We start from the raw sequence: 11,623 nt of genomic DNA, 5'->3' as shown, positions 1-11,623 counted from the left end.
TAGTCAGGGAGAAGCAAGTTCCAATTTTGCTGAGTGCATTAAGTTTAAAGGCATACAGCTTGCCTCGAAGTTTGACTTCTCCAGCCAAACCAACAGAAACTAGCTTTGTGACTATTGTAAAAGTGATGCAGAAACACTTAGAACCAAAGCCATTGTTAATTGAAAAATGCTTTAGGTTTCATTAGCGTAATCAAAAAGAAGGGGAGTTCATTTCAGCATACATTGGCTGAACTGAAGCGATTGTATAAGCATTGTCGGTTCAGTAATTGTCTTAATGATGCACTAAGAGATTGTTTAGTTTGTGGAATCTTAAAAGAATGCATTCAAAAATAGCTCCTAACTGAAGCACAACTTACATGCAAAAGAGCAGTGGAAATCACTGTTTCAATGGAAACTGCAGACAGAGATGCAATTAAGTCGCATTCAGAAATTAAAGTGAGTGTGAATAAAATTGTAGAGTCTAAACAGAAATGGGCCTGGTCTAACAAATTGTGTTACAGTTGTGGCAGGAGTTCACATTCTCCAAACAAATGCAGCTCTAAAGGCGAAGCTTACAGAAAGTAAGCAACAAAGTAGGTCATATGCAAAGAGCATGTTGGGCAGACAAACATAAGTTGTCTATGCAGGGAAGAAGGAAAAGGAAGGAAGAGATGAGAGAAAGGATGTGAATGAGAAAGAGAGAAGGAATGTGAGAAAGAAAAAGAAAGGGAGAAGAGTAAACCCAGTGAGAGAAAGGGAGAAGAAAGGTGTCCAGAGCTGTCAGAAACACTTCCTGCAATCTCAGAGTCAACTCCTACAACCACCACAGACTTGAGATTATTTCACAGCCGCAAGTCACACTGGCCAAGCAGAGTGATCTCGCTTGTCAGGAAATACATTATCGCACAAAAGAAAGAAATCCTTAACAACAATGAAGTCTTTCTGCCTGAATAGGACAATTCAAAATTTACTGTGCTGTGCATGTCTGTGTATAGTAGTTGTATTATATAGAATCCTGTCTTCTCTATTGTGTTGGAGTTTATCACTAAGCAGGGAGGAGTGTTGTGTATTTAATATTTCAATAATTGTTAAGTAAGTATATATATATATATAGTTTGATTAAGCATTCTTGTTCTTTAAATAATTAATTACTGATTATATGTATCAACACATTAATTGCATACATCATCACACTACCATGTGATGTACATATGCCTTGTTTAAAGCTAGCTGGAAGTTGCACCTGTATTCCCAGACCCCTGTGCTTTTTTTGAACTAATTTAATGTTTTGTAATTACAAAGCATAACAAGGCCGTAAGATATAGGATCAGAATTTAGTCAGAGGGTGGTGAATCTATGGAATTTGTTGCCACGGGCGGCAGTGGAGGCCAAGTCATTGGGTGTATTTAAGGCAGAGATTGATAGGTATCTGAGTAGCCAGGGCACCAAAGGTTATGGTGAGAAGGCGGGGGAGTGGGACTAAATGGGAGAATGGATCAGCTCATGATAAAATGGCAGAGCAGACTCGATGGGCCGAGTGGCCAACTTCTGCTCCTTTGTCTTATGGTCTTCTGGTCTTATGGTCTTATGGTCTAATTTGGTCATGGCTGATTCATTTCCCTCTCAACCCCATTCTTTTGTCTTCTCTCCCTATCTCTTCATGCTTTGATCAATCAAGAACCTAGCAATCTCTGTCTTAAATTTACCCAATGAGCCTGTGGCAACAAATTCCACACATTCACCACTCTCTGGCTAAGGCAATTCCTCCCACCTCTGCCTCTCTAATTGCCTGATGTTCCTGATGAGATAACGTTAAAGGTGTTTCAGCGGGGTCAAAGTCAAAAGAAAAATGTCTAGAGAATCCCATATTAGCAAGGAAGGCATCTAGGACATCTCAGTGTGGTAACTTAATGGGTTGAATTAAAATTAACAATTATTTTCTTTTTGAAACACCATTGGAAATAGGAAGCAGTTTTTAGGATGATTCGATCTCAATTCATTTCTTAGTTCTATTTAATCTGATAAAATTAGTTTTATTACTCAAAAATTATTGTTCACTGACAATCACTCGTACTGAGTCCACTGCCAATTGTAGTGTCACATTTTGCAATTACGGTTGCCCCATTTATAGTACTAGCTAGAAGCCCCAGGACATTTATCTGAGTCTATTTCAACTGACCTTGGACATGACCCAGACAATGGGGTGTTGAGCATGGTGGGAAGCAGATCTGAAGCAAACGATGATTTTGAATGGCAGAGCAGCTTGAAGAGTCAACCGCTGCTTTTGCTTAAACACGTTTTATCTTGACAATCAGGTCAACATCAAGATTCAAGATTGTTTAATGTTATTTAAGCACATCTATATGGAGTGCTCTCACAGGACATGCTGTCTTCTCGCTGCTGCTATCAGAAAGAAGGTTCAGGAGCCTCAGGACACCACTAAGTTTAGGAACAGTTACAGTACCCATAAAAAGTATTCACACCCCTTGGAAGTTTTACAACATTAAATCACAGTGGATTTAATTTGGCTTTTTTGGCACTGATCAACAAAAAAAACACTTTTGTGTCAAAATAAAAGCAGATTGCTACAAGGTGATTTATAAATTAATTACAAATATAAAACAAAAAATAATTGATTGCATAAGTATCCACCCCCTTCAAGTCAGTATTTAGTAGATGCACCTTTGGCAGCAATTCAGCCTTGAGTCTGTGTGGATAGGTCTCTGTCAGCTTTATACATCTGGACACTGCAATTCTTCCCCATTCTCCTTTACGAAACTGTTCAAGCTCTGTCATATTGCATGGGGATCATGAGCCAGTCACAACTTCTCAATTGGGTTGAGGTCTGGACTCCGACTTGGTCACACCAGGATACTAACTTTGTTGTGTCCTGTGTAACTTTGGCTTTATGCTTTGGTCATTCTCTTGCTGGAAAACAAATCTTCTCCAAGTCGCCGTTCTCTTGCAGACTGCACCAGGTTTTCCTCCAGGAATTCCCTGTATTTTGCTGCACTCAATTTACTATCTATATTCACAAGCCTTCCAGGGCCTGCAGCAGTGAAGCATCCCCACAGCATGAACAGCCACCACCATGCTTCATGGTAGGGATGCTGTGTTTTTGATGATGTGTGGTGTTTGGCTTACGCCAAACATAGCATTTAGTCTGATGGCCAAAAAGCTCAATTTTGCTTTCATCAGACCATAGAATCTACTTCCAGCTGACTACAGGGTCTCCCACATGCCTTCTGGCAAACTCTAGCTGAGATTTCATGTGAGTTTTCTGCAACAGTAGATTTCTCTTTGCCAATCTTCCATAAAGCTGCGACTGGTGAAGCACCCAGGCTACAGTTGTACGCACAGTGTCTCCGATCTCAGCCACTGAAGCTTGTAACTTCTCCAGCATTGTCATAGGGCTCTTGGTGGCCTCCCTCACTAGTCCCTTTCTTGCACGGTCACTCAGTTTTTGAGGACGGCCTGCTCTAAGCAGATTTACACCTGTGCCATATTCTTTCCATTTCTTGATGATTGACCTAACTGTACTCCAAGAGATATCCGGTGACTTGGAAATTTTCTTGTATCCATCTCCTGACCTGTGCTTTCAATAACCTTTTTGTGGAGTTGCTTGGAGTGTTCTTTTGTCTTCATGGTGTAACTTTTGCCAGTATACTGACTCACCAGCAGTTGGACCTTCCAGATACAGGTATATTTTTAATATAATCAACTGAAACACCTTGACTGCACACAGGTCTCCAAAAATAGATCTCCATTTAACTAATTATGTTATTTCTAAAACCAACTGGCTGCACCAGAGATGATTTAGTGTGTCATTTTAAAGGGAAGGGGTGAATACTTATACAATCAATTATTTTGTGTTTTATATTTGTAATTAATTTAGATCACTTTGTAGAGATCTGTTTTCACTTTGACATGAGTCTTTTTAGACCATAAAACATAGGAGCAGAATTAGGCCATTTGGCCCATCGAGTCTGTTCCACCATTCAGCCATTGCTGAATTCTTTTCTCCGCTCCTCGCCCCACTCCCTGGCCTTCTCCCCTGTAACCTTTGACGCTGTGTCTAATCAAGAACCTTTCAATCTCTGCCGTAAATACACCTAACGACCCGGCCTCCACAGCTGCCTGTGGTAATAAATTCCTCAAATTCACCACCCTCTGGCTAAAGAAATTTATCCGCACCTCTGTTTTAAACGGATGCCCCTCTATCCTTTTCTGTTGATCAATGTCAAAAAAAACAAATTAAATCCACTGTGATTCAATGTTGTAAAACAATAAAAACATGAAAACTTCCAAGGGTCGTGAATACTTTTTATAGGCACTGTATCACCCCTCAACCATCAAGCTCTTGAACCAGAGGGGTTAACTTCACTCAACTTCACTCACACCATCACTGAACTGTTCCCATAACGTATGGATTCACTTTCAAGAACTCTTCATCTCACATTCTTGATATTTATTGTTTATTTATCTGTTGTTATTACTTCTTTCTATTTGTTTTTGTACAGTTTGTTATCTCTTGCACACTGGCTGAACACCCAAGTTGGTGCGGGTTTCATTGTTTCTGTTATGGTTATTACTCTATGCATTTATTGAGTATTAGATGATGAAGACATGTAGTCCTCTTTTATTGTCATTTAGTAATGCATGCATTAAGAAATGATACAATATTTCCTCCGGTGTGATATCACAAAACACAGGACAGTCCAAGACTGAAAAAACTGACAAAACCACATAATTATAACATATAGTTACAAACAGTGTAACAACTTGATGAAGAAGTCCATAAGCACAGTAAAGTTCAAAGTCTCTCAAATGTCCCACATCTCACGCAGATGGGAAAAGGAAGAAAAACTCTCCCTGCCATACCCAACTACGGTCCGACTCTGAGTCATCTGAAAACTTCGAGCCTCCGAATCAGCTCTCTGACACCGAGTACTGAGCGCCATCTCTGTCCGAATGATTCGACCTCAATCTCGGTCGCCAACAGCAGGCAAAGCCGGGGATTTTGAGGCCTACCCTCTGGAAGATTCCCGACCGTGCAGTAACGACAGCAGCGAACGGGCGTTTCAGAAATTTCTCCAGATGTTCCTCTGTGCTTTCACATCCATTCTCCATCAAATCAGAATTGTCCACGGCCCCTATTTAACAGATACGATATCATTTTTTACCGGAGAGCTGCGCACGCACGGCGTGCTGCTCTCTCTCCTCCCGCCATCCCACAAGAAAATGAAAATCAGGATTGTATATGGTGACATATATGTACTCAGATAATTAATCTACTTTGAACTTTGAACAAGGGTAAAGAACAAAATAATTGCTACTCCACCTCCGGTGCGTACAAAAAGCCCACAATAATAATTTAAAAACACAATCAAATATAAATGAAAAACAAGTGAAAATCTGCAGATGCTGGAAATCCAAGCAACACACACAAAATGCTGGAGGAACTCAGCAGGCCAGGCAGCATCTAGGAAAAGAGCACAGTTTTCAGCAGGATTGGAGAAAAAAAAGATGAGGAGCAGAGTTAAAAAGTGGGGGGGGGGGAGAGAAACGCCAACTGATAGGTGAAACCAGGAGCGGGAGGGGTAAAGTAAAGAGCTGGGAGATTGATTGGTGAAAGAGAGAGAGGGCTGGAGAAGGGGGAATCTGATAGGAGAGGACAGAGGAGCATTTGGGGTGGTGCACCAGAGGGAGGAGATAAGGTGAAAGAGGAAAAAGTGGATGGGGAATGGGGAAGGGCAGGTGGGGGCCATTACTGGAATGTTGAGATATTGATGTTCGTGTCATCAGGTTGGAAGCTAACCAAACGGAATATTATGTGTTGTTCTTCCAACCTGAGTGTGGCCTCATCGCAACAGTCAAGGATGCCGTAGATGGACATGTTGGAATAGGAATGGGAAATGGAATTAAAATGGATGGTCACTGGGAGATCCCACTTTTCCTGGCAGATGGAGCATAGGTGCTTGGCGAAGTGTGGTCTCCCAATCCACGTGGGTCTCACCTAGATACAGGAGGCCACATCGGGAGCACTGGACACACTAGATGACCCCAACAGACTCACAGGTGAAGTGTTGCCTCACTTGGAAAGACTGTTTGGGCCCTGAATGGTAGTGAAGGTGGAGGTGTAGGTGTAGGTGTAGGGGCACTTGTTCCACTTGCAAGGATAAGTGCCAGGAGAGAGATCAGTCGGGAAGGATGAATGGACAAGGGAGTCGTGTAAGGAATGATTCCTGCGGAAAGCAGAAAGCGGGAGGGAGAGAAAGATCTGCTTGGTGGTGGGATCCCGTTGGAGATAGTGGAAGTTGGGGAGAATTATGTGCTGGACGCGGGAGCTGATTGGGTGGTAGGAGGATGGGGTGAGAGCAGACATGCGTGAAATGGAAGAGGGCAGCGTTGATGGTGGAGGAAGGGAAGCCCCTTTCTTTGAAGAAGGAGAACATCTCCATCATTCTGGAATGAAAAGCCTCATCCTCAGAACGAATGCTTTTACAAGTAAAAGGAAGAGAAGAGGTATAGTCCAGGTAGCTAAGAGAATCAGTAGGTTTATAATAGACATCAGTAGATAAGCAGTCTCCAGAGAGAGAGAGACAGAGATTGAGAAAGGAGAGGGAGTTGGAGGCAAAGTGGATGAAATTGACAAGTTCTGCCTGGGTGCAGGATGCAGCACCAATGCAATTGTCAATGTAGCTTAGGAGAAGTGCGGGATGACCACCATTGTAGGCTTGGAATATGGACTGTTCCACGTAGCCAACAAACAGGTAGGCATAACTGGGATCCATGTGGGTGCCCGTAGTTACACCTTTTTTTGAAGGAAGTGGGAGAAGCCAAAGGAGAAATTATTGAGAGTGAGGACAAGTTCTACTATGTGGAGGAGAGTGGTGGTGAGGGGAACTGGTTGGGTCCGGTGTCCAGAAAAAAACGGACAGCTTTGAGGCCTTCCTTGGGGGGGGGAGTGGTGGAGGTATATAGGGACTGGACATTCATAGTGAAAATAAGACGGGGCTGGCCAAGGAAATTGAAATTATTGAAAAGATCAAGAGCGTGTGAAGTGTCACGGATATAGGTAGGAAGGGACTGAACAGCTTCTTCCCCTCTGCCATCCCATTCCTAAATGGACATTGAAGCTTTGGACACTACCTCACCTTTTTTAATATACAGTATTTCTGTTTTTGCACATTATAAAAATCTATTCAAAATACGTAATTCCATTTACTTGTTTATTTATTTTGTTGTATTTTATTTATTATTATGTTTTTCTCTCTCTCTGCTAGATTATGTATTGCATTGAATTGCTACTGCTAAGTTAACAAATTTCACGTCACATGCCGGTGATAATAAACCTGATTCTGATTCGGATTCTGGTTCTGAACTAGTGGGGATAAAACAGAGTCGAGGTGTGCAGATACGAGTTCAGTGACGCAGGAACAAGCTGAAACAATAGGTCTACCTGGACAAGCAGGTTTGTGGATCTTGGGGAGGAGGTAGAACTGGAAGGTGCGGGGTGCAGGAACTTTGAGGTTAGTGGCAGTGAATGGGAGATGCCCAGATCTAATAAGGTCGGTGATGTTGTGGGAGTCAATGGCCTGGTGCTCCTTGGTGGGGTCCTGTTCGAGGGGTAAGTAAGATGAGGTGTCTAAGAGTTGTCGCTGGGCCTCTGCAAGGTAGAGGTCAGTATGTCAGACTGCTACAGCACACCCTTATCTGCGGGTTTCACGGTGAGGTTAGGATTAGTGCAGAGAGAATGGAGAACAGAGCATTCGGAAGGAGCGAGATTGGAATAGGAGAGAGGAGTGTTGAAGTCAAGACAGTTGACGTTCAGAGGGAGTGAGGTTGGAACTCCCCCATCTGGTTTCACCTATCTCTTTGTGCTTTCCCCTCCTCTTCCCCACCCTTAACTCTACTCTTCATCTCTTACTCTCCAACCCTGCGAAAGGGTCTTGACACAAAACGTCGACTGTACACATTTCCATAGATGCTGCCTGGCCTGCTGAGTTCATCCAGCATATTGTATGTGTTGCATTAATATAAATACATATGACAGCTTACACACACAGATTGATTGTATGTCCATAAAGTGACGCTAGGCACAGGAGTGTGTGCACATAGGGTGACTGACAGGAAATGAAAATTTGTAATGGTTGGGGATGTGGAGGGGTGGGTTAGTGGGTGAATATATATAGAATACATATGGAGTGTGGAGGGGTGGGTTAGTGGGTGGATATATATGGAGTGTGGAGGGTGGGTTAGTGGGTGGATATATATGGATTGTAGAGGGGTGGGTTAGTGGGTGGTTATATATGGAGTGTGGAGGGGTGGGTTGGTGGATGGATATGTATGGAGTGTGGAGGGTGGGTTAGTGGGTGGTTATGTATGGAGTGTGGAGGGTGGGTTAGTGGGTGGTTATGTATGGAGTGTGGAGGGTGGGTTAGTGGGTGGTTATGTATGGAGTGTGGAGGGGTGGGTTAGTGGGTGAATACATATAGGATACATATGGATTGTGGAGGGGTGGGTTAGTGGGTGGATATATATGGATTGTGGAGGGGTGGGTTAGTGGGTGGATATGTATGGAGTGTGGAGGGTGGGTTAGTGGGTGGATATATATGGAGTGTGGAGGGTGGGTTAGTGGGTGGTTATGTATGGAGTGTAGAGGGGTGGGTTAGTGGGTGGATATATATGGAGTGTGGAGGGTGGGTTAGAGGGTGGTTATGTATGGAGTGTGGAGGGGTGGGTTAGTGGATGGATATGTATGGAGTGTGGAAGGGTGGGTTAGTGGGTGGATATATATGGAGTGTGGAGGGTGGGTTAGTGGGTGGTTATGTATGGAGTGTGGAGGGGTGGGTTGGTGGATGGATATGTATGGAGTGTGGAGGGTGGTTTAGTGGGTGAATACATAGAGGATACATATGCATTGTGGAGGGGTGCGTTAGTAGGTGGATATATATGGATTGTGGAGGGGTGGGTTAGTGGGTGGTTATGTATGGAGTGTGGAGGGGTGGGTTGGTGGATGGATATGTATGGAGTGTGGAGGGTGGGTTAGTGGGTGGTTATGTATGGAGTGTGGAGGGTGGGTTAGTGGGTGGTTATGTATGGAGTGTGGAGGGTGGGTTAGTGGGTGGTTATGTATGGAGTGTGGAGGGGTGGGTTAGTGGGTGAATACATATAGGATACATATGGATTGTGGAGGGGTGGGTTAGTGGGTGGATATATATGGATTGTGGAGGGGTGGGTTAGTGGGTGGATATGTATGGAGTGTGGAGGGTGGGTTAGTGGGTGGTTATGTATGGATTGTGGAGGGGTGGGTTAGTGGGTGGATATATATGGAGTGTGGAGGGTGGGTTAGAGGGTGGTTATGTATGGAGTGTGGAGGGGTGGGTTAGTGGGTGGATATATACGGAGTGTGGAGGGGTGGGTTAGTGGATGGATATATACGGAGTGTGGAGAGTGGGTTAGAGGGTGGTTATGTATGGATTGTGGAGGGGTGGGTTAGTGGGTGGATATATACGGAATGTGGAGGGTGGGTTAGTGGGTGGTTATGTATGGATTGTGGAGGGGTGGGTTAGTGGGTGGAAATATATGGATTGTGGAGGGTTGGGTTAGTGGGTGGATATGTATGGAGTGTGCAGGGTGGGTTAGTGTGTGGTTATGTACGGAGTGTGGAGGGGTGGGTTAGTGGTTGAATACATATAGGATACATATGGAATGTGGAGGGGTGGGTTAGTGGGTGGATATATATGGAGTGTGGAGGGTGGGTTAGTGGGTGGTTATGTATGGAGTGTGGAGGGGTGGGTTAGTGGGTGGATATATACGGAGTGTGGAGGGTGGGTTAGTGGGTGGTTATGTATGGATTGTGGAGGGGTGGGTTAGTGGGTGGATATATACGGAGTGTGGAGGGTGGGTTAGTGGGTGCTTATGTATGGATTGTGGAGAGGTGGGTTAGTGGGTGGATATATATGGAGTGTGGAGGGTGGGTTAGTGGGTGGTTATGTATGGAGTGTGGAGGGGTGGGTTAGTGGGTGAATACATATAGGATACATATGGATTGTGGAGGGGTGGGTTAGTGGGTAGATATATATGGATTGTGGAGGGTAGGTTAGTGGGTGGTTATGTATGGAGTGTGGAGGGGTGGGTTAGTGGGTGAATACATATAGGATATATATGGATTGTGGAGGGGTGGGTTACTGAGTGGATATGTATGGAGTGTGGAGGGGTGGGATAGTGGGTGGATATATATGGAGTGTGGAGGGTGGGTTAGTGGGTGGTTATGTATGGAGTGTGGAGGGGTGGGTTAGTGGGTGAATACATATAGGATACATATGGATTGTGGAGGGGTGGGTTAGTGGGTGGATATATATGGATTGTGGAGGGTAGGTTAGTGGGTGGTTATGTATGGAGTGTGGAGGGGTGGGTTAGTGGGTGAATACATATAGGATATATATGGATTGTGGAGGGGTGGGTTAGTGAGTGGATATGTATGGAGTGTGGAGGGGTGGGATAGTGGGTGGATATATATGGAGTGTGGAGGGTGGGTTAGTGGATGGATATGTATGGAGTGTGGAGGGTGGGTTAGTGGGTGAATACATATAGGATGCATGTGGATTGTGGAGGGGTGGGTTAGTGGGTGGATATGTATGGAGTGTGGAGTGGTGGGTTAGTGGGTGGATATATATGGAGTGTGGAGGGTGGGTTAGTGGGTGGATATATATGGAGTGTGGAGGGGTGGGTTAGTGGGTGGTTATGTATGGAGTGTGGAGAGGTGGGTTAGTGGGTGGATATATACGGAGTGTGGAGGGTGGGTTAGTGGGTGGTTATGTATGGAGTGTGGAGGGGTGGGTTAGTGGGTGAATACATATAGGATACATATGGATTGTGGAGGGGTGGGTTAGTGAGTGGATATGTATGGAGTGTGGAGGGGTGGGATAGTGGGTGGATATATATGGAGTGTGGAGGGTGGGTTAGTGGGTGGATATGTATGGAGTGTGGAGGGGTGGGTTAGTGGATGGATATGTATGGAGTGTGGAGGGTGGGTTAGTGGATGGATATGTATGGAGTGTGGAGGGTGGGTTAGTGGGTGGTTATGTATGGAGTGTGGAGGGGTGGGTTAGTGGGTGAATACATATAGGATACATGTGGATTGTGGAGGGGTGGGTTAGTGGGTGGATATGTATGGAGTGTGGAGGGGTGGATTAGTGGATGGATATATATGGAGTGTGGAGGGGTGGGTTAGTTGGTGATTATGTATGGAGTGTGGAGGGTGGGTTAGTGGGTGGTTATGTATGGAGTGTGAAGGGTGGGTTAGTGGGTGGATATATATGGAGTGTGGAGGGGTGGGTTAGTTGGTGATTATGTATGGATTGTGGAGGGGTGGGTTAGTGGGTGGTTATGTATGCAGTGTGGAGGGGTGGTATAGGAGGTGGATATATACGGAGTGTGGAGGGGTGGGTTAGTGGGTGGGTATATACGGAGTGTGGAGGGTGGGTTACTGGGTGAATACATATAGGATACATATGGATTGTAGAGGGGTGGGTTAGTGGGTGGATATATATGGAGTGTGGAGGGTGGGTTAGTCGGTGGTTATATATGGAGTGTGGAGGGGTGGGTTAGTTGGGTGAATACATATAGGATACATATG

The sequence above is a fragment of the Mobula birostris genome, chromosome 1, assembly GCF_030028105.1.
Source record: "Mobula birostris isolate sMobBir1 chromosome 1, sMobBir1.hap1, whole genome shotgun sequence".
NCBI classification, from domain to species: Eukaryota; Metazoa; Chordata; class Chondrichthyes; order Myliobatiformes; family Myliobatidae; genus Mobula; species Mobula birostris.
This window is presented reverse-complemented; position numbering follows the sequence as displayed.